Source organism: Hyla sarda, chromosome 1, assembly GCF_029499605.1.
Source record: "Hyla sarda isolate aHylSar1 chromosome 1, aHylSar1.hap1, whole genome shotgun sequence".
Taxonomy (NCBI): domain Eukaryota; kingdom Metazoa; phylum Chordata; class Amphibia; order Anura; family Hylidae; genus Hyla; species Hyla sarda.
In genome coordinates this window covers 141,567,210-141,589,968 of record NC_079189.1, presented here as the reverse complement: position 1 = coordinate 141,589,968, position 22,759 = coordinate 141,567,210, and the positions used below count along the sequence as shown (strand labels likewise).

Here is a 22,759-nt window from a genome sequence, read left to right as displayed (position 1 = left end):
TAAGGACCAAGGGCGTACCTGTGTGGGAATTTCAGTCCCCCACTGCGCGCTGGGCAGGGTCCGGACCGGGATAACTGCTGATATCTATCAGCAGGCATCCCGTGCCAATGCCCAGGGGCGATTTGCAGCGATTCCGGGTCATACGGTCTCCGCAGACCCGGAAAATAAGAGGCAGTTTGCTGTCTGGGCATGCTGGGATTTGTAGTTTTGCAACATCTGGAGGGCCACAGTTTGAAGATCATTGTGCAGTGGTCTCTAAACTGTGGCCCTTCAGATCTTACAAAACTACAGGGTGGGCCATTTATATGGATACACCTTAATAAAATGGGAATGGTTGGTGATATTAACTTCCTGTTTGTGGCACATTAGTATATGTGAGGGGGGGAAACTTTTCAAGATGGGTGGTGACCATGGTGGCCATTTTGAAGTCGGCCATTTTGAATCCAACTTTTGTTTTTTCAATAGGAAGAGGGTCATGCGACACATCAAATTTATTGGGAATTTCACAAGAAAAACAATAATGTGCTTGGTTTTAACGTAACTTTATTCTTTCATGACTGTTGGATTGTCAATGCAACCCTCTTCTCCCACTCTTCACCCACTGATAGCAACACCGTAGGAGAAAAGCTAGCACAAGCTTCCAGTATCCGTAGTTTCAGGTGCTGCAGAATGGGCAAAACAAAAATTGGAACAGGACCCTCAGTTTACACAGAAGATTTTGTTCAGTGATGAGGCAAACTTTTATGTGAATGGTGAAGTTAACAAACAAAACCACCTCTATTGGTCTGACACTAACCCCCATTGGATAGATCACTCCAAGACTGTTGGAACACAAAAATTGATGGTATTGTGTGGTATATGCGGTACAAAGATAGTGGGGCCATTCTTCATCAATGGAAACCTCAAGGCCACTGGATATGCAAAACTGCTACATGATGATGTGTTTCCCTCTTTATGTACTGAAGCTGGCACGTTCCCTGAGTTTTTCCAGCAAGATGGTGCACCGCCACATTATGGGTGTCAGGTCCGAGCATTCCTAGGTGAAGAGTTTCCTGGAAAGTGGATTGGTCGTCGTGGGCCAGTTCCTATTGAAAAAACAAAAGTTGGATTCAAAATGGCCGACTTCAAAATGGCCGCCATGGTCACCACCCATCTTGAAAAGTTTTCCCCCTCACATATACTAATGTGCCACAAACAGGAAGCTAATATCACCAACCATTCCCATTTTATTAAGGTGTATCCATATAAATGGCCCACCCTGTACAACTCCCAGCATGCCCAAACAGTAAACAGCTGTCTCGGCATGCTGGGAGTTATAGTTCCGTACCTCCAGCTGTTGCATAACTACATCTCCCAGCAAGCCCTTCGGTGATCAGTACATGCTGGGAGTTGTAGTTTTGCTACAGTTGGAGGCACACTGGTTAGAAAATACTGAGTTAGGTAACAGAACCTAACTGAAGGTTTTCCAACCAGTGTGCCTCCAGCTGTTGCAAAAGTACAACTCCCAGCATGCACGGTCTGTCAGTGCATGCTGGCAGTTGTAGTTTTGCAACAGCTGGAGGTTTGCCCCCCCCCCCCCCCCATATGTACATGGTACATTCACAAGGGCAGGTTAACAGTGAGTTTCCTTCTTCAAGTTTGAGCTGCGGCAAATTTTCCGCTGCAGCGCAAACTCCTAGTAGGAAACTCACCGTAAACCCCCGCCAGTGTGAATGTACCCTAAAAACACTACACTACACATAATGGGTAAAACACTACATATACACCCCCTTACACTGTCTCCCCCCCCCCCAATAAAAATGAAAACGTATTGTAAGTCAGTGTTTCCAAAACTGAGCCTCCAGCTGTTGCAAAACAACAACTCCCAGCATATCCGGATAGCCGCTGACTTCCAGGCATGCTGGGAGTTTAGCAACAGCTGGAGGCACCCTGTTAGGGGTATTCTACGCCAGTGATTCCCAATGTCCACCCCTATGCAATCCCTAATTTAGTCCTCAAGTGCGCATGGCGCTCTCTCACTTCGGAGCCCTGTCGTATTTCAAGGAAACAGTTTAGGGCCACATATGGGGTATTTCCGTACTCGGGAGCAATTGCACTACAACGTTTGTGGGGCTTTTTCTCCTTTTACCCTTTATGAAAAGGAAAAGTTGGGGTCTACACCAGCCTGTTAGTGTAAAAAATTTACACTTACAAAGACCCCCAAAATTTGTAACGCAATTTCTCCTGATTACGGAAATACCCGATATGTGGGTGTAAAATGCTCTGCGGACCCACAACAAGGCTCAGGAGTGAGAGTGCACTATGTACATTTGAGGCTTAAATTGGTGATTTGCACAGGGGTGGCTGATTTTACAGCGGTTCTGACAAATGCAAAAAAAAAACTCACGTGTGACCCTATTTTGGAAACTACACCCCTCACGGAACATAAAAGGGGGTACAATGAGCCTTAACACCCCACAGGTGTTTGATGAATTTTCATTAAAGTTGGATTTCACTTTTCACTAAAATGCTGGTGTTACCCTAAATTTTTCATTTTCACAAGGGAAAATAGGAAAAAAGACCCCCAAAATTTGTAACCCCATTTCTTCTTTGAATTACCCCTTGTAAAAATTCAAAAACTGGGTCTACAAGAGCATGCAAGTGTAAAAAAAAATGAAGATTTTGAATGATTTTGAAACCTGAAGCGTTAACAAACTTTCTGAATGTCATTTTGAATACTTTGAAGGGTGCAGTTTCTATAACGGACCATTTCGGGGGTATTTATAATATGAAGGCCCTTCAAATCCTCTTCAAAACTGAATTGGTCCCTGAAAAATTGCGATTTCGTGAAAAATTTGAAAATTGCTGCTGAACTTTAAAGCCCTCTGATATCTTCCAAAAGTAAGAACATGTCAACTTTATGATGCAAACATAAAGTAGACATATTGTATATGTGAATCAATATGTAATTTATTTGGAATGTCTATTTTCCTTACAAGCAGAGAGCTTCAAAGTTAGAAAAATGCTAAATTTTCAATTTTTTCATCAAATTTTGGAATTTTTCCAGAAATGATGCAAGTATCGATGAAAATTTACCACTAACATAAAGTAGAATATGTCATGAAAAAACTATCTCAGAATGTAAAGTAAAGCATCCCAGAGTTATTAATGCTTAAAGTGACAGTGGTCAGATGAGCAAAAAACGCTTTGGTCCTTAAGGTGAAAATGGGCTTGGTCCTTAAGGGGTTATTAATAATCATGTGAACATAGCCAAACTTTTTATGGACAGTATACAGAACTACTGTAAAATACTAGGGTACAAGTCAGGGCCATTCACCTTCATGATGGACTTAAAGGGTACTCTGGTGGAACACTTTTATTAATTTTTTTAAAATCAACTGATGCCAGAAAGTTAAGCAGATTTGTAAATTACTTCTATTAAAAAAAATCTTAATCCTTCCAGTACTTGTCAGCTGCTGTATACTACAGAGGAATTTCTCTTCTTTTTGGATTTCTTTTCTGTCACAAGCACAGTGCTCTCTGCTGACACCTCTGTCCATGTTAGGAACTGTCCAGAGCAGGAGAAAATCCCCATAGCAAACCTCTCCTGCTCTGGACAGTTCCTGAAATGGACAGAGGTGTCAGCAGAGAGAACTTTGGTTGTGACAGAAAAGAATTTCCTCTGTAGTATACAGCTGCTAAGTACTGGAAGGATTAAGAATTTTAATATAAGTAAGTAATTTACAAATCTGTTTAACTTTCTGGCACCAGTTGATTGAAAAAAAAAACGTTTTCCACCAGAGTACCCCTTTAAAGAAGTACTGCAGCTATAGACACTTATTAGTGTCTGATCTCAGGCAGGGGGTCCGACCGCTGGGATCTCCCATACGGGGACCAGCACTGACGCGGCTCTGCACGGCTAATACTCGTGTTGTCGACCTCACTAAGAGGTCGATAGACGGCCCCTACATTCAGCTCTATGGGAGAGGTGGGGATGCAAGAATGCTGCATCTCTGCCTCTTCCATAGAGATACATGGAGGGGGCATGTCAGTCACTGCATCATGATGTGGCCGACACATCTTTTGCATGGGGAGAGCCACGGCCTTGTACAGGAGATCGCGGTGGGTCCCAGCGTTCAGAACCTCCATAATCAGACCCTTATCCTTATCTCTATCCGCAGTTATATTAGACTGCAGTTCACCTTTAGGCACTTGAAATAAAACCAGGCATTGCAGCAAAACAAATATTAACTGCATTCATGTCTAGTCAATACTGCCTAAAGCGTTAAAGGGGTACTCCGGTGGAAATTTTTTATTTTTTTTTTGTCAACTGGTGCCAAAAAATTACAGATTTGTAAACTACTACTGTTTAAAAACATAATCCTTACTGTACTTATCAGCTGCTATATATACTCTAGAGGAAGTTGCATAGTTCTTTTCTGTCTGACCACAGCGCTCTCTGCTGCCACCTCTGTCTGTGTCAGTAACTGTCCAGAGCAGGAACAAATCCCCATAGCAAACCTTTCCTGCTCTGGACAGTTCCTGACATGGACAGAGGTGTCAGCAGAGAGCACTGTAGTCAGACCGAAAAGAAATACTCAACTTCCTCTGTAGTATACAGCAGCTGATAAGTACTGGAAGGATTAAGGTTTTTAAATAGAAGTAATTTACAAATCTGTTTAACTTTCTGGCACCAGTTGATTACAAAAAAAAATAGATTTCCACCACTTGGTAAATTAAACCTTTTTAGTATTAATGTTTGATTTTCAAAAATTTTTCTAAAAGATTTTCTAAATACAAGGCCTGATCGGATTTTACTGTGAAATACGTATGCACATTATATTAATCTAGGTTACATGAATAGACGAACTGTCTGGAAATATAATTTCCGGAGCTTTGCAATTTTATAAATTTGTTAGAATGAAATGGTATCAGATAAGCAGATTATCAGGGTTATATGGATGTTTTATGCAGGATTACATCAATAAGTAATTCTTTCCAGTCAAACGCAGCATCCTAGATCTTAAATCTTGCCTTAATGTTTCTTCTTTCCCTTAGGTTTTATATTCTCTGTAAAGGGTAGAAATACCTGAAGCTGTGTTTTACACTGCGTTGTTGTTGTTGTCGTTGTTGTTTTAACACTGTTTATTGATAAAGAAACCATTCAAAGAAATGAATCTAGGACAATTTATGTGGTACTCAAAATATATGACTAAGATAAGTAATAAAGAAAATCTGTTATCCCTTTCATGCTGCCTAAACCACGAGTCATTGGAGTGGTTTCCGGCAGCCCTGCTCCACTGGTCTTCACAAATCTCTCCCTACACCCAGAGATGAAGAGATCTATTAATCAAGGCTGATGGGGAAGGGAGAAGCTGCCACGTGTATTGCCACGATGACCTGTGGTTCAGGCAGCATAAAAGTGATGAAAGGTCTCCTTTTTAAAGGGGTTGTCCAGCATACAGATCCTATTTTAATATACAGTAACTTTCTAAATCAATGAAGGGACTCTTCTGTTCAGGAAACTAAACTCTTGGCAGAGTAATAAGGTCCAACAAAAGTCTTTTGATCTGCAGGAAATATCCTGTCCTGAACATTAACAAACTAATGACTTGAATGTGCACTATGTAATGCTTAATTTTCCTTGGAGCTGCAAGAAAAATGAACAGTTGCTACCAGGTATCCCTCAGATTACAGCTGACCCAAATAGGGGAACACTTGGTGATAAGATTATTGGCAAGTAGGGATTGTCCAAATCAAAGTCCATAACTCTATGGTAAACTGGTAATTGTTTCTGAAGATCCAAAATGTCAACCCAAAGTTAAAAAAAACAAAACATTAAGAATGAAGAAAGATAAGAACAAAAATATATTTTGACTCAAGCTATTTTGGTATTGATATCGAAAGAACTCAATTAGTAAAAAAAAAAAAAAAAACACAAAGAAGGCTGTCGTGTGGCCAATTTTCACCCATTATCAAAAATCCAGTGTGTGAACATTGCCTAAGAAGGAAAATAAACCCCTGCAGGTCTAGAAGTTTTGCAGCTGTCAAGCCACAGTGGGACTTGTAGTTCTCCAAAACTGGGGAAGAGTGGATTGTTTTTTTATGCATGATTATATACTGTATAGTACCTATGCTGGGACACTAGAAAAATAAAGTGCTGTGCTGCACTGTTGTAACACTAGTAGGCTATAGAGCTAAGATTTGGCGGGCAGCTCAGCAGGATGCACAGTGATTGGACACCTGCAGCAAGAAGCTGCAGGCCAATTGGACATTGCTGTGTTTCACTGTGCACACTGCGAAATGCGAAATTCCCATGGAATTCCGCAAGAAGAATTTCGCGCAGTGACCAGTACCATCAGTGTGAATGGGTCTTCCGCAAGACCTGTTCCCACTGAGGAATTTCAGCAACGGACAATTCCGCTGCTGAAATCGTTCCGTGCAAAAAAAAAAGTGTTCATTCTTGGCGCTGAATTCCGCGAGTACTGCATAGCCGTCAATGGTGGCCCTGCGGTCCTACCGCTGAAGTATTTTTGGCGGCGGCCGCTTGCAGAGTTCCACGAGCGGAGATTCCACAGTGTGAACACACCCTGAGAGAGAAGGGGGGGGGGCATCTGTGTGGACAAGAGGCCTGAAGTATCTACAGCCGGGGTCTCAAACTGGTGGCCCTCCAGATGTTGCAAAACTTAAACTCCCAGCATGCTCAGACAGCCGTTAACTGCAGCCAACGGCTGTCCGGGCATGTCTAGGCATGCTGGGAGTTAAAGTTTTGCAACATCTGGAGGGCCACCAGTTTGAGACCCTGTGTTCCTTCCACACATTTATATGCTGTTGTAGGAGACAGTGGGGCACTCAAGCAGCCCGACAGAAGCTAAAGTGATAAGCTATATAGACAAGTTGCTACAGTACAGTGATAAGCCTGACACACTGACATGACAGGCATTGGGAGCCGATGCTGCGTTCAACTTTTGATGGCCTCAAAGAGGCTACCGTAAGTTGAACTGATCATGTGTTGGGGTCATCATACGTCAGGGGATCTCTCTTCAACAGGTTGATTGATCAACACATTCTGCGTATTAAATGCATGTATATCCTTTGTCATTGCCAATAATCAACCTTCATTGAAAAAAAAGCTATTTGTGACCAATAAAGAAAAGATTTCAGGGTTCCCAAGTTTAGGAAAATAAAATCTTGTTTCCATAATCCTGGACAACTCCTTTAAACCTTTTTTTTTGGCATAATATTGTTATTTCTATTCTTTGATTATAGCTTAACATTTTTTTCATGTTTTCTGAAAAGGGTTTTCGAGGATTAAAAATGTTGTCAGTTATACAATAAAAAAAATAAAAAGTACCTGTATACTAAACTGAACTAAATTTGCAGCATCCAGAAAAATGGACAGATAAACGGAGGAACAATCCAACTGTCAGATAAATTATCTACAAATACACAGAAAAGACTAGTTAATGAAAAAGAACAAGAGAATACCATCATTTTTACTTATTGCATCATACTCTGCACAAGATATTTCCAGTATAACTGATTTCTGCATTATAATTCCAAAGACATAACTGGGATTTTATCATATCATGAAGCACCGGTCCCTTTTTAAACTTCTTTTCTGGAATATATTATTTATGTACAATGCAAAATGTGTGCCTGATAATCCTTCTGCAGGTATATTATAAATGCACTTTAATATCTCCTATGTTTAAAATGCATAAAGAAGTAGAAGCTTGGCATAATAGCTGTGTGTGATGTCCTTGTAAGAGAAACTTCATATTAATAACAGGTCATTGTAATGGTTAATATCCTTTTTTTACCAAGTAATGTTGAATTCTAGACCATGTTTCACTTATGCAAAATACAGATGATTTTGGACTTATTTTGGGAGTTATGGGCTCCATAGGGCAACATTTGATCATTCGTTAATCTACACTGTCTTTACTTTGGGCCACAATTTGATTGAAAGGGATACAAAACTTACATTGTTATGTGTGCAGGACCTGAGAAAGTGGGGCATAACCTGGTGCTGAAAATACACTGCTTAAAATACTTTCATCTTTACATAGTTGAATGTGCTGACAACAAAATCACACAAAAATTATCAATGGAAATCAAATTTATAAACCCATGGAGGTCTGGATATGAAGTCACACTCAAAATCAAAGTGGAAAACCACACTACAGACTGATCCAACTTTGATTTAATGTCCTTAAAACAAGTCAAAATGAGGCTCAGTAGTGTGTGTGGCCTCCACGTGCCCGTATGACCTCACTACAATGCATGGGCATGCTTCTGATGAGGTGGCGGATAGTCTCCTGAGGGATGTCCTCCTAGACCTCGACTAAAGCATCCACCAACTCCTGGACAGTCTGTGGTGCAACCTGGCGTTGCTGGATGGAACGAGACATGATGTCCCAGATGTACTCAGTCGGATTCAGGTTTGGGGCACGGACGGGCCAGTCCATAGCATCAATGCCTTCCTCTTGCAGGAACTGCTGACACACTCCAGCCACATGAGGTCTAGCATTGTCTTGCATTAGGAGGAACCCAGGGCCAACCGCACCAGCATATGGTCTCACAAGGGGTCTAAGGATCTCATCCCGGTACCTAATAGCAAAAAGGCTACTTCTGGCAAGCACATGGAGGGCCCCACAAAGAAATGCCACCCCACACCATTACTTACCCACCACCAAACCGGTCATGCTGGAGGATGTTGCAGGCAGCAGAAGGTTCTCCACGGTGTCTCCAGACTCTGTCACATGTGCTCAGTGTGAGCCTGCTTTCATCTGTGAAGAGCACAGGGCGCCAGTGGCGAATTTGCAAATCTTGATGTTCTCTGGCAAATGCCAAATGTCCTGCACTTTGTTGGGCTGTAAGCAGAACTGCCACCTGTGGACGTCGGGCCCTCATACCACCCTCATAGAGTCTGTTTTTGACTGTTTGAGTGGACACATGCACATTTGTGGCTTGCGGGAGGTCATTTTCAGGGCTCTGGAAGTGCTCCTCCTTGCACAAAGGCGGAGGTAACCATTCTGCTGCTGGGTTGTTGCCCTCCTATGGCCTCCTTCACATTTCCTGATGTACTGGCCTGTCTCCTGGTAGCGCCTCCATGTTCTGGACACTACGCTGACAGACACAGCAAACCTTCTTGCCACAGCTCGCATTGATGTGCCTTCCTGGATGAGCTGCACTACCTGAGCCACTTGTATGGGTTGTAGACTCCGTCTCATGCTACCACTAGAGTAAAAGCACCGCCAGCATTCAAAAGTGACCGAAATGTCAGCCAGGAAGCATAGGAAGTGAGAAGTGGTCTGTGGTCACCACATGCAGAGCAAGTCCTTTATTGGGGGTGTCTTGCTAATTGCCTATAATTTCCACCTGTTGTCTGTTCCATTTGCACAACAGCATGTGAAATTCATTGTTAATCAGTGTTGCTTCCTGAGTGGACAGTGTGATTTCACAGAAGTGTGATTGACTTGGAGTTACATTGTGTTGTTTAAGTGTTCCCTTTATTTTTTGAGCAGTGTAGAATCCTTGTATCCAGCACCAACCCTTGCTAAGTGTCCCTTTCAGCAGGAAATGTTTTTCTAATGTACAATAAGACATATAAATGTTTTGTATACTATTGTGACAGATCAGCCCACGGCTTTCATACTTTTACTGAGATGGATGGACACAACCTTATTATCCTGACTGGTCATTTACACTCCTCCCAGCCAATTCACAGGTAGGATCATATGTCTCTAGGCATGTAATGCAAGTTCATGGCCCAATAGGTTTATTCATATTTGTGTGTGTCACCAAATTAATGTAGAATGTCAAATTAGATGGCTTTACAAATAAAAACTAGCAAGCTACTAATTCTATACAGACCTTAAATCTCAGGAAATATACATAGATAGTGGCAATATAAACAGTAGTTTTTGCTTATAGCTGTCTCTTTGCTGATCTAGCAGTTTTACTGGTTGCTTGGTGCATGGCATAAAGGATTTTTCCACAAACATTATTTATCTTGTAGTGAGAAATGTTATATTACTCAGGCCCCAACTATCACTAGCATGGGGATCCCAAGTGTTTTTATCTTAACCCATATAGAGTTGCATATGCACCCTAACGCACACACAAATCAAGAAAATGGAGGATGGATGCTCTCTGAGTGTTTTTTTCAGCAGCCTTGTCCATGCTTAGCCCCCACTCAGTTTATGCTCTGTGGGACTTGTGGGCAATTGCCAAGCACTGATATCTGCTATGTTCGAAAGTTCAATAGACAATGAAGGAACAGTAGCTGTGCAAGCAGGGGATATTTGACCTCTATTCTTGTGATTGTGGGGATTTCCATTGACTTAAAATAATCCCTTATGGCTGATGTCAAGATCTTGGATTGATAATGAAAAATATGTAAATATGGTCTTCATTTTATCAGTTTTTTTTAACTACTTTTTATTTGCTAAAATTTTCAAAAAACACCTGTCACCAAATAAACTTTTCTAAACTAACTCAGGCTATGTTCCCTAACTACTTCTCCCACCCTTAAAAAAAATTTCAGAGCTTTAACCCCACCAGGACCAAGGGGCGTACAGGCACACCCTCACATCCTGGGACCTTACCCCTTAACGACACAGGACATAAATGTACGTCCTGGTGAGCTGGTACTTAACGCACCAGGATGTACATTTACGTCCTATGCATAATCGCGAGCATCGGAGCGATGCTCGCGTCATGCGTGGCAGGTCGGCTGCTGATAGCAGCCAGGGACCCGCCCATAATGGCGGACATCCGCAATCGCACGGATGTCCGCCATTAACCCCTCAGATGCTGTGATCAATACAGATCACGGCATCTGCAGCATCACGGTACTTTGAATGGATGATCGGATCGGCCGCAGCGCTGCCGCGGCGCTCCAATCATCCAGCATGGCAGCCGGAGGTCCCCTCACCTGCCTCTGCTGCCTTCCATGGGTCCTTTGCTCTGGTCTGAGATCGAGCAGACCAGAGAAGAAGATGACCGATAATACTGATCAGTGCTATGTCCTATGCATAGCACTGAACAGTATTAGCAATCGAATGATTGCTATGTATAGTCCCCTATGGGGACTATTAACCCCTTAAGGACAAGCGCCGTAAATGTACGGTGCTGCTAAGAAGTTCTTAGTGCACAGCGCCGTACATTTACGGCGCAGCTTTCCTGGATCACCGCATCTCCAGACACAGTGATCGGAACTGGATGACTGCTGATATCTATCAGCAGCCATCCTGGCATATCGCCCAGGGGGGTCCCGGGACCCTCCAATGTCGGTGATCGCGGCAAATCATCAGTCAATTCAGACCAGCGATTTGCGCTATTCCGGGCCAAATCGGGTCTCTGGTGACCCCGAAAAAAAAAGGGTGAATGGGGCTGTCCGAGACAGCCCCATTCACCCACACCCAGCAGGAGTGAGGTGGCACGGGTGCCGCCTCAGTATCACGTGATTGATCGGTCAGAACGACCGATTAATCACGGACCTGCTGGGCGGTGATCGGGACAGCGATCGGAGCGGAGATCGGCACTGGCGGGGGACTCCTACCTTGCCCTGGTCCGGCGGGGGTCCCCTCAGGATCGGAGGCAGCTACAGGAGCAGCAGGATCGGTCCCTCGGCAGGATACAGCGTGGCGGTCCCGGGCGGCAGGATACAACAGGAGGTGAGTCCTGTTCACTTCCTGCTGTTGTTTAGCAACAACTCGCAGCATGCACAGCCAAAGGGCATTCTGGGGGTTGTAGTTTTGCAACAGCTGGAGTTCCAACTACAACTCCCAGCATGCCCTTTGGTAGTCTGTGCATGCTGGGGGTTGTAGTTTTGCAACAGCTGGAGGCACATTTTTTCTATGAAAAAGTATGCATTCAGCTGTTGCATAACTACAACTCCCAGCATGCACAGACTACCAAAGGGCATGCTGGGAGTTTTAGCAGTGTGCCTCCAGCTATTGCAAAACTACAACTCTCAGCATGCCCTTAGACTGTCAATGGATGCTGATTGTTGCAGTTTTGCAACAGCTGGAGACATATTGGTTGTGGAACCGACTTTGTTACCTAACTCAGTGTTTCACAGCCAGTGGGCTGAGAGACTGTACATGCTGGGAGTTGTAGTTTTGCAACAGCTGGAGGCACACTGGTTGCGAAACACTGAGTTAAGTAACAAACGCTCAGTGTTTCGCAACCAATGTGCTTCCAGCTGTTGCATAACTACAACTCCCAGCATGTATGGTCTGTCAGTGCATGCTGGGAGTTGTAGTTTTGCAACAGCTGGAGGTTTGCCCCCCCCCCCCCCTCCCATGTGAATGTACAGGGTACATTCACACGGGTGAGTTTACAACAAGTTTTCTGCTGCAAGTTTGGGATGTGGCAAATTATCCGCCACGGCTCAAACTCCCAGCTCAAACTCACTGTAAACCCAACCGTGTGAATGTACCCTAAAAACACTACACTAAACCTACCCAAAATAAAAAGTAAAACGCTACATATACACATACCCCTTACACAGTCCCCCCCCCCCAAGTAAAATAAAAAAAAAGTCTTGTACGGCACTGTTTCCAAAACAGAGCCTCCAGCTGTTGAAAAACAACAACTCCCATTATATGGGAGTTTTGCAACAGCTGGAGACACCCGGTTTGGGAAACACTGCCATGGGGTATTTTTTTGGCGGATTCAAATCCCCAATTTTGGCCTCAAATGCACATGACGCTCTCTCACTTCGGAGCCCTATCGTATTTCAAGGAAACAGTTTAGGGTCACATATGGGGTATCTCCGTACTAGGGAGAAATTGTGTTACAAATTTTGGGGGTCTTTTTCTCCTTTTACCCCTTATGAAAAGGTAAAGTTGGGGTCTACACCAGCATGTTAGTGTAAAAAAAAAAATGTTTACACTAACATGCTGGTGTTGCCCCATACTTTTAATTTTCACAAGCGGTAAAAGGAAAAAAAAGACCCCCAAAATTGGTTAAGCAATTTCTCCTGAATACAGAAATACCCCATATGTGGGCGTAAAATGTTCTGCGGACGAACAACAAGGCTCAGGAGTGAGTGCGCACTATGTACATTTGAGGTCTAAGTTGGTGATTTGCACAGGGGTGGCTGATTTTACAGCAGTTCTGACATAAATGCAAAACAATAAATACCCAGATGTGACCCCATTTTGGAAACTACACACCTCACGGAATGTAACAAGGGGTATAGTGAGCCTTAACACCCCACAGGTGTTTGACAAATTTTTGTTAAAGTTGTGTGAAAATCAAAAAAAAAAATTTTTTTCACTAAAATGCTGGTGTTAACCTACATTTTTCATTTTCAGAAGGGAAAAGCCCCCCAAAATTTGTAGCCCCATTTCTTCTGAGTAAGAGCATACCCCATATGTGGATGTAAAGTGCTCTGCGGGCGAACTACAATGCTCAGAAGAGAAGGAATGCCATTGGGATTTTGGAGAGAGAATGTGTACGAAATTGAAGGCAATGTGTGTTTACAAAGCCCCCATAGTGCCAGAACAGTGGACCCCCCACATGTGATCCCATTTTGGAAACTACACCCCTCACACAATGTAATTAGGGGTACAGTGAGCATTTATGCCCCACAGGTGTCTGACAGATTTTTGGAACAGTGGTCCGTGAAAATGAAAAATTTAATGTTTAATTTGCAATGCATACTGTTCCAAAGATCTGTCAAACGCCAGTGGGGTGTAAATGTTCACTGCACCCATTATTAAATTCTGTGAGGGGTGTAGTTTCCAAAATGGGGTGGGGGTCCACTGTTCTGGCACCACGGGGGGCTTTGTAAACGCACATGGCCCCCGACTTCCATTCCAACCAAATTCTCTCACCAAACGCTCAATGGCACTCCTTCTCTTCTGAGCATTGTAGTTTGCCCGCAGAGCACTTTACATCCACATATGGGGTATTTCCATACTCAGAAGAAATGGGGTTACATATTTTGGGAGGCTTTTTCTCCAATTAACCCTTGTGAAAATTAAAAATTTGGGGTAACATCAGCATTTTAGTGAAAAAAATCAAATTTTTCATTTTCCTGTCCAACTTTAGCGGAAATTTGTCAAACACCTGTGGGGTGTTAAGGCTCATTGTACCCCTTGTTACGTTCCTTGAGGGGTGCAGTTTCCAAAATAGTATGCCATGTGGTTTTTGTTGCTGTTCTGGCACCATAGGGGCTTCCTAAACGCAACATACCCCCCAAAAACCATTTCAGCAAAATTTGCTTTCCAAAAGCCAAATGTGACTTCTTCTTTTCTTAGCATTGTAGTGCGCCAGCAGAGCACTTGACGCCACACATGGGGTATTTCCATACTCAGAAGAGATGGTGTTACAAATTTTGGGTGGCATTTTCTCCTATAACCCCTTGAAAAAATTTTTTACATTTGGGGGAAAACCAGCATTTTAGTGAAAAAAAAAATATTTCATTTACACATCCGACTTTAACGAAAAGTCTTCAAACACCTGTGGGGTGTTAAGGCTCACTGGACCCCTTGTTACGTTCCTTGAGGGGTGTAGTTTCCAAAATAGTATGCCATGTTGGATTTTTTTTGCTGTTCTGGCACCATATGGGCTTCCTAAATGTGACATGCCCCCCAAAAACCATTTCAGAAAATCTTACTCTCCAAAATCCCATTGTCGCTCCTTCCCTTCTGAGCCCTCTACTGTGCCCGCCGAACACTTGACATCCACATATGGGGTATTTCCTTACTCGAGAGAACCATTGGGTTACAAATTTTCAGGGGGCTTTTTCTCCTTTTACCCCTTGTAAAATTTCAAAAACTGGGTCTACAAAAACATGCGAGTGTAAAAAATGCAAGATTTTCAAAGTTTTCATGAAATTTGGGGATTTTTCCCCAAGAAAGGATGCAAGTAATGACGAAAATTTACCACTGTGTTAAAGTAGAATATGCCACGAAAAAACATTCTTGGAATCAGAATAATCGGCAAAAGCATCCCAGAGTTATAAATGCATAAATTGATAGTGGTCAGAATTGCAAAAAAAAAGGCTGCGTCCTTAAGGTGAAAAAGGGCGCAGTCCTTAAGGGGTTAAAGTGTAAAAATAAAAGTAAAAAAAAGTTAAAAGAAATTTACAAGAAAGGGAAAAAAAACCTCCCCAATAAAAACATAAATTGTCCAATTTTCCCTATTTCACCCCCAAAAAGTGTAAAAAAAATATTTTATATACATATTTAGAATCGTCGCGTGCGTAAATATCCCAACTATTAAAATAAAATTTTAGTGATACCGTACGGTGAACGGCGTGAACGTAAAAAAATTTTTAAAGTCCAAAATTGCTGCTTTTTAATAACATTTTATTCCAAAAAAATTATTAAAAAAGTAATAAAAGTTTTATGTAAGCAAATATGGTATCAATAAAAAGTACAGATCACGGCGCCAAAAATGAGCCTTCATACCGCCGCTTATACGGAAAAATGAAAAAGTTATAAGTCTTCAAAATAGGGGGATTTTAAATGTACTAATTTGGTTAAACAGTTTGAGATTTTTTTAAGCGCAACAGTAATAGAAAAGTATGTTATCATGGGTATCATTTTAATTGTATTGACCCAAAGAATAAAGAACACATGTCACTTTTACCGTAAATTGTACGGCGTAAAAACGACACCTTCCAAAATTTGCAAAATTGCGTTTTTCTTTTTGATTTACCCACACAAATAGCATTTTTTGGTTGCGCCATACATTTTATGGTAAAGTGAGTGATGGCATTACAACGGACAACTGATCACGCAAAAAACAAGCACTCATACTAGTCTGTGGATGAAAATATGGCTGAAATGGGCTTAGTCCTTAAGGGGTTAAGGACCAAGGGCATACCTGTATGCCCTCAGCGATTTGTAGTTTTGCAAGATTTAGAGGGGTACAGTTTGGAGATCACTGTGCAGTGGTCTCTAAACTGTGGACCTCTAGATCTTGCAAAACTACATCTCCCAGCATGTCCACACAGCAGTTTGCTGTCTGGGCATGCTGGGATTTGTAGTTTTGCAACATCTGGAGGGCCACAGTTTGGAGACCACTGTGCGGTGGTCTCTAAACTGTACCCCTCCAAATCTTGCCTACAACTCCCAGCATGCACGAACAGCAAACGGCTGTCTTGGCATGCTGGGAGTTGTAGTTGCATGCCTCCAGCTGTTGCATAACTACATCTCCCAGCATGCCCTTTGGTGATCAGTACATGCTGGGAGTGGTAGTTTTGCAACAGCTGGAGGCACACTGGTTGGAAAATACTGAGTTAGTAAACAGAACCTAACTCAAGGTTTTCCATCCAGTGTGCCTCCAGCTGTTGCAAAATTACAACAGCTGTACAGGGTACATTCACAAGGGCGGGGTTTACAGTGAGTTTCCTGCTTCAAGTTTGAGCTGCCCCCCCCCCCCAATAAAAATGAAAAACGTCTCGCACAGCAGTGTTTTCAAAACGGAGCCTCCAGCTGTTGCAAAACAATGACTCCCAGCATTGCTGGACAGCCATTGACTGTCCAATCATGCTGGGAGTTTAGCAACAGCTGGTGGCACCCTGTTTGGGAATCACTGGCGTAGAATATTTTTGGTAGCAGAGGCAAATGCAATGCTTGCATCTGAGTCCACCCCTATGCAAATCCCTAATTTAGGCCTCAAATGCGCTTGGCGGAGCCCTGATGTATTTCAAGGCAACAGTTTAGTGCCACATATGGGCTATTTCCATACTCGGGAGCAATTGTGTTACAAATTTTTACCCTTTATGAAAAGGAAAAGTTGGGGTCTACACCAGCCTGTTAGTGTAAAAAAATAAAAAATGTTACACTAACATGCTGATGTTGCCCTTTACTTTTTATTTTCACAAGAGGTAAAAGGCAAAAATAACCCCCAAAATTTGTAACGCAATTTCTTCTGAGCACGGAAATACCCCATATGTGGGCGTAAAATGCTCTGCGGGTGCACAACATGGCTCAGGAGTGAGAGCACACTATGTATATTTGAAGCCTAAATTGGTGATTTGCACAGGGGTGGCTGATCATCACAGTGGTTCTGAGAAACGCAAAAAAATAAATACCCACGTGTGACCCTATTTTGGAAACTACACCCCTCATGGAATGTAAAAAGGGGTATAGTGAGCCTTAACACCCCACAGGTGTTTGACGAATTTGCATTAACGTTGGATGGGAAAATGAAAATAATTATTTTTTTTCACAAATATGCTGGTGTAACCCAAAATTTTTCATTTTCACAAGGGAAAATAGAAGAAATGAGGTTACAAATTTTGGGAGGCTTTTTTCCTGAGTAAGAACATACCGCATATGTGGATGTAAAGTGCTCTTTGGTCACACTACATTGGGCCTTTGGAGGCAAAATCTGTCCGGAATTGAAGGCCATGTGTGTTTACAAAGCCCCCATGGTGCCAGAACAATGGACCCCCCACATGTGACCCCATTTTGGAAACTACACCCCTCACTTAATGTAATAAGGGGTGCAGTAAACATTTACACCCCACAGGTTTCTGACCGATTTTTGGAACAGTGGTCTGTGAAAATGAAAAATATCCAGTGATTCCCAAACAGGGTGCCTCCAACTGTTGCTAAACTCCCAGCATGCCTGAACAGTCAGTGGCTGTCCGGAAATGCTGGGGATTGTTGTTTTGCAACAGCTGGAGGCTCCATTTTGGAAACACTGCCGTACAATACGTTTTTCATTTTTATTGGAGGGGACAGTGTAAGGGGGTGTATACGTAGTGTGTTACCCTTTATTTTGTGTAGGTGTAGTGTAGTGGATTGTTTTTAGGGTACAATTACACAGGCGGAGGTTTACAGTGAGTTTCCCGCTAGGAGTTTGAGCAGCGGCGAAAAATTTGCCACAGCTCAAACTTGAAGCACAAAACTCACTGTAAACCTGCCCGTGTGAATGTACCCTGTACATTCACATATGGGGGGGGCAAACCTCCAGCTGTTTCAAAACTACAACTCATGTACTGACAGACCGCGCATGCTGGGAGTTGTAGTTTTGCAACAGCTGGAGGCACACTGGTTGGAAAACCTCCAGTTAGGTTCTGTTACTTAACTAAGTAAGCATGTACTGATCGCCGAAGGACATGCTGGGAGATGTAGTTATGCAACAGCTGGAGGTACGCAACTACAACTCCCAGCATGCCGAGACAGCTGTTTGGGCATGCTGGGATTTGCAGTTTTGCAACATCTGGAGGGCTACAGTTTAGAGACCACTGCACGGTGATCTCCAAACTGTGACCCTCCAGCTGTTGCAAAACTGCAAATCCCAGCATGCCCAAACAGCTGTCTGGGCATGCTGGGAGTTGTAATTTTGCAACATCTGGAGGGCTACAGTTCAGAGACCACAGTATAGTTGCTAGGCAACTCACCGGCTTCCGTAGGATCCAGGGAGCCGCATCGCCGTCCTCTTCTGCCACCGATCACCGCCGCTGATGGGTAAGTGGACTTCGGCGCCCGTCTTTGTCGGTTTCCCTGTTCTGCCCGGCCTACTGCGGGTGGGCAGAACGGGGGAACCGAACTTTAACCCCCCCCCCCCAATCTGCTATTGGTCGTCGCTTGTGAACTACCAATAGCAGGGATAGGAGGGGTGGCACCCCTGCCACCTCACTCCTATCCCTTCAGGGGGATCGTGGGTGTCTTGGACAACCCCGATCCCCCTTATTTTCGGGGTCACCGGAGACCCAGAATTGCTGCAAATCGCCGGTGTGAACTCACTGGCGATTTGCGGCGATCGCCAACATGGGGGGTCTCAGGACCCCCTGGGCATTTGCACGGGGTGCCTGTTGATAGATATCAGCAGTCCCCCCGGTCTGGTCCCTGCCCGGCGGGGACCGAAATTCCCACGGACGTACACGTCCTTAAGTACCAGGGAGCTTGGATGTACGCGTACGTCCGTGGTCCTTAAGGGGTTAAAGGGGTACTCTGGTGGAAAACATGTTTTTTTTTTCCATCAACTGGTTCCAGAAAGTTAAACAGATCTGTAAATTACTTCTAATAAAAAATCGAAATCATTATCCTTCCAGTACCTATTAGCAGCTATATTACAGAGAAAGTTCTTTTGTTTTCTGTCCACAGTGCTCTCTGCTGACACCTCTGTATCAGGAACTGTCCAGAACAGCATAGGTTTGCTATGGGGATTTGCTCCTGTTCTGGAAAGGTGTCAGCAGAGAGCACCGTTGACAGGAAAAAAAAAAGAAAATAACTTTCTCCGTAGTATATAGCAGCTAATAAGTACTGGAAGGATAAAGATTTTTAATAAAAGTAATTTTCTGGCACCAGTTGATTAAAAAAAAAAAAAAAGTTTCCCATCGGAGTACCCCTTTAAGTCCAGGGTCAACGCATCCGTCTACCAGAAGATTTTGGAACACTTCATGCTTCCTTCCGCAGACAAGTTGCATTACTGAAATAAATGGACTTTTGCAGGATATTAAAATTTTTCAAGTTTTACTTGTACATGCGATTGCAAATGTGGATTTACAGGCTGTTTCCTTAAAGCGCAACTGTCATGAAATCTGGGTGCAATAACCTGCAGGTGGTGTGTATAGCAATGTTTTGCCTAATATTTGCAGGCTTTCATGACCCCAAAAAATGCTTTTGATCAAAGCCACTGACGGTCGGATAGGCGTGGCGCGAGGTACACGATGCCCCGCCGCCACCACGCCCACCCCCTGTATGTCAGCGCTGGGACCGCTGTGTTATTTCACCCAGATTTAATGACAGTTGCAGTAGTTTCCTACCCTATACCCACAGTCTCAGAGAGAACAGGAGGAAGAAGACCTATCGCCCTGGTTCTGCGGATGCTTGTCCCAAGATTTCAATGGAGACAGGAGTATGCAAACATAGAAAATAATAAAATACGGGGTACAGATTACGCGTTTTGAGGGAAACTCCCTCTTCATCAGATCTATACTGCAAAGGTTAAGTGCAGTTTAAATAATGAGAAAGTGGCGCCAAATGCTTAAAGTGGGCGGAGCCAAAGGTGCAGAAAATGTAAACAGGAAGTACAGCAAGACAAAAAACTTTCATAACAAATATTGCATAAAATCATTACAATGTAACGCACATCCATTAAATAATGTATACATGAATATGTATTATTTATATTATTTAATGGATGTGCGTTACATTGTAATGATTTTATGCAATATTTGTTATGAAAGTCTTTTGTCTTGCTGTACTTCTTGTTTACGTTTACATAATCTGTACCCCGTATTTTATTTTTTATAATAAAGTGGTCCCTGCTGAGGGATCTATGTTTGCATAGTCCTGTCTCCATTGAATTCTTGGGACAAGCATCCGCAGCGCCAGGGCACTATGTCTTCTTCCTCCCGTTCTCTCTGAAACTTTCCAGGATTGGAACATTCCGACTTCCTGTGACCTCCAGGCTTCATCAGTGGATCTCATCTTATGGTGCCCTATACAATAGGGGGGCAGGCGCATTTTTTCATCTCTTTAGGTGAGCGGTCGAGATGAGCGAACTTACAGTAAATTCGATTCGTCATGAACTTCTCAGCTCGGCAGTTGATGACTTTTCCTGCGTAAATGAGTTCAGCCTTCAGGTGTTCCGGTGGGCTGGAAAAGGTAAATACAGTCCTAGGAAAGAGTCTCCTAGGACTGTATCCACCTTTTCCAGCCCACCGGAGCACCGGAAAGCTGAACTAATTTATGCAGGAAAAGTCATCAACTGCCGAGCCGAGAAGTTGGTGACAAATCGAATTTACTGTAAGTTCGCTCATCTCTAGTGAGCGGACATCTACTTAACCCCTTAAGGACGCAGGACGTAAATGTACGTCCTGGTGAGGTGGTACTTAACGCACCAGGACGTACATTTACGTCCTGTGCATAACCGCGGGCATCGGAGCGATGCCCGTGTCATGCGCGGCTGATCCCGGCTGCTGATCGCAGCCAGGGACCCGCCGGCAATGGCCGACGCCCGCGATCTCGCGGGCATCCGCCATTAACCCCTCAGGTGCCGGGATCAATACAGATCCCGGCATCTGCGGCAGTTCGCGATTTAAATGAACGATCGGATCGCCCGCAGCGCTGCTGCGGGGATCCGATCATTCATAACGCCGCACGGAGGTCCCCTCTCCTTCCTCCGTGCGGCTCCCGGCGTCTCCTGCTCTGGTCTGTGATCGAGCAGACCAGAGCAGAAGATGACCGAAAACACTGATCTGTTCTATGTCCTATACATAGAACAGATCAGTATTAGCAATCATGGTATTGCTATGAATAGTCCCCTATGGGGACTATTCAAGTGTAAAAAAAAATGTAAAAAAATGTAAAAGTAAAAAAAAAGTGGAAAATCCCCTCCCCCAATAAAAAGTAAAACGTCCGTTTTTTCCTATTTTACCCCCAAAAAGTGTAAAAAACATTTTTTATAGACATATTTGGTATCGCCGCGTGCGTAAATGTCCGAACTATTAAAATAAAATGTTAATGATCCCGTACGGTGAACGGCGTGAACGAAAAAAAATTTAAAAGGTCCAAAATTCCTACTTTTTTAATACATTTTATTTAAAAAAAATTATAAAAAATGTATTAAAAGTTTTTTATATGCAAATGTGGTATCAAAAAAAAGTACAGATCATGGCGCAAAAAATGAGCCCCCATACCGCCACTTATACGGAAAAATAAAAAAGTTAGAGGTCATCAAAATAAAGGGATTATAAACGTACTAATTTGGTTAAAAAGTTTGTGATTTTTTTTAAGCGCAACAATAATATAAAAGTATATAATAATGGGTATCATTTTAATCGTATTGACCCTCAGAATAAAGAACACACGTCACTTTTACCATAAATTGTACGGCGTGAAAACAAAACCTTCCAAAATTAGCAAAATTGCGTTTTTCGTTTTAATTTCCCCACAAAAATAGTGTTTTTTGGTTGCGCCATACATTTTATGATATAATGAGTGATGTCATTACAAAGGACAACTGGTCGCGCAAAAAACAAGCCCTCATACTAGTCTGTGGATGAAAATATAAAAGAGTTATGATTTTTAGAAGGCGAGGAGGAAAAAATGAAAACGTAAAAATTAAATTGTCTGAGTCCTTAAGGCCAAAATGGGCTGAGTCCTTAAGGGGTTAAGGCGTCTGCCACCCCGACATCTAGTTTTCTCTCTTGCTGGGGGTAATACACGAGGCGCCATCCGGTTTATTTTTTTTTTTTACTCCATTGCAGGTATACCCACAGTCAGTCTGGAACTAGCAACGAAAATTTGGGGTCTACAATTGTGTATTGCATTTATGCATCTTTTGCATTTGTGACGCAGTTATGGGAAAGTTTGTATAGAAGACATTAGGAGGTCATGAAGTGAAGAACCATCCATACTCAAAAACAGGGAGGTGAAGAGGATATGACATAAGTAAAGGGTCACTTCAGCCCCAATCACTATTCTCTTCACACAGTGAGGGTGCATACTGTCTGGATATGCTGGGAGTTGTAGTTTTGCACCAGTTACATTAAACTAGACACGATCGTGTGGTAAATAAAAGAGCTGGTAAATTACAATGTAAGACACTGTTTCCCAACCAGTGTGCCTCCAGCTGTTGCAAAACTACAACTCGCAGCATGCCCGGACAGCCATTTGCTGTCCGGGCATGCTGGGAGTTGTAGTTTTGCAACAGCTGGAGGCACACTGGTTGGGTAGTACTGGTATACGATAAGGGGTAATAAACTACCGGCCCGGTGGAGTCACGTGGTACAGGTCATGTAAATGTGACGTCACCAGTTTGATTCCACACGCTGTGTACTGAGCAGTAG

The 22,759-nt window shown here is 43.1% G+C and overlaps 1 long non-coding RNA gene across 1 annotated transcript; it reads right to left on the bottom strand.

The window, feature by feature from the left end:
* Positions 1–422: 422 nt before the first annotated feature.
* LOC130358785 (uncharacterized) lies at positions 423–22,758 on the bottom strand. Its single transcript, XR_008889649.1, has 3 exons — positions 22,678–22,758; positions 7,334–7,418; positions 423–1,085 (listed from the first exon to the last, which is right to left on the bottom strand). It is a non-coding gene; the product is annotated as an uncharacterized LOC130358785 (long non-coding RNA).
* Position 22,759: the final 1 nt, after the last annotated feature.